Raw genomic sequence first — 1,918 nt, 5'->3', positions numbered from 1 at the left:
TCCGGAGCCTTCAATCACATTGCCTGAGCCAATAATAGTATTAACATATTCCTCTTTTGGCACAAGATGGGTAAAATATATATCACTTTTGAGAATAGTGTGCGAACTTGCACTATCCGCAAGGCATACATCTTCATTACATATCCTTGTCATTCTCTTCAAAGACAAATAATAATAAAATGAGTAGTATGCACAATTAAATTGAATACTTGATCGGAATTATTTTTCTAAGAAATATTGCACCTAAAAATAATGTCATATACTAAAATTTTATTTTAAAACATGACATATTTAATGATTTCAAGATTCATAACCATTAATATTTCATTATTTATATACATCATATTTGAAACTTAAATACATAGAAAATAAAGCCTAAAAATAAGTTCTTTGCATTATTTATTTACATGAATACTTAATAATCTCACACATTAAACTATTTCATCATTTATCAAATGACCAATATTTCCTTCAGGATCCTCAAAGAAATCAGATACATCATAATGAGTGGTGGAATTTTCAGCATCATTTGAAACGAAATTCGATTCTTTTCCCTTGTCATCCTTTTTCAAAGATGCCTGGTAAAGATCGACTAGGTGCCTTGGGGTACGGCAGGTACGTGACCAATGGCCCTTTCAACCACAACTGAAACACTTATCCTTTGTTGATTTATTCTGCCCGATATTTCTTTCTTTATCCCACTTCTGGTGAGATCCTCTCTTTTGAATATAATTCCTTTTCCTTCCATAATTTTTCTTGTTATTAAAACCTTGCCATTTACCTCTTTTGGGTAATTTGCCACATTTACTTCAGAAAATGGGGTGGCGCCAACTGGGCGCACTTCATGATTTTTCAAGAGCAACTCATTGTTGCGTTCAGCAACAAGAAGGCAAGAAATTAACTCAGAATATTTTTTAAACCCTTTTTCTCGATATTGCTGCTTCAGGAGCACATTCGAGGCATGGAAGGTTGATAAAGTTTTCTCCAACATATTATGATCAATTATCTTTTTCCCACATAATTTCATTCGTGAGGTAATTCGAAACATTGTAGAATTATATTCATTTATAGATTTAAAATCTTGTAGACGCAAGTGCGTCCATTCATATCGGGCTTGAGGAAGTATCACCGTTTTTTTATGATTGTACCTTTTTTTCAAGGTCTTTCCAAAAATCTGCAGGATCTTTTAATGTGAGATATTCATTTTTCAATCCTTCGTCAAGATGACGACGAAGAAAAATCATGGCTTTGGCTTCATCCTTCTGGGATGCATTATTTTCAACCTTAATGGTATCTCCAAGATCCATTGAATCAAGATGGATTTCAGCATCTAATATCCATGATAAATAATTATTTTCAGATATATCAAGAGCATTGAATTCAAGATAAGAAAGTTTCGACATAATGAAATTTTGTTACCTGGGTCTTCCTAAAAATTTGATCAGAGCTCGTGTTGATAACGTATTGTAAAATAACTAAATAAATAAGGAAGATGTAAATATAAAATAGAAAAATATAAATATAAAACTCTAGTACCACAATTATTATTTTAATATAATCGAGATGATTATTATATTACTAATATATATAAATTCAAGACCTTCGGATAGATAAAGAAAGAGAGTATTAAATATATGAAAGAAAGAGAGAGTGTTTTTATTATTATTGCATGTGTTCAGATGGATGCAATACATCCCCTATTTATACACATAAAATATCACCATTTTCAACCTTTATTAAATACATTCTCTCTTGAGAATGTGAGCAAAAATGGACATCCACGTTCCATTCTTATCACAACAGTTAATAAAAAATGCATAATTTTTAGAACAAATTAGTTTATTAATTTAACAGTTCAACCGATTTAAATCGAAATAATGGAATTATAATAAAGTAATATATAAAAAATACATAAAAG

This window comes from Arachis duranensis, chromosome 1 (genome assembly GCF_000817695.3).
Source record: "Arachis duranensis cultivar V14167 chromosome 1, aradu.V14167.gnm2.J7QH, whole genome shotgun sequence".
NCBI lineage: Eukaryota > Viridiplantae > Streptophyta > Magnoliopsida > Fabales > Fabaceae > Arachis > Arachis duranensis.
The sequence above is the reverse complement of the archived record's forward strand: the minus strand, read 5'-3'. Positions refer to the sequence as shown.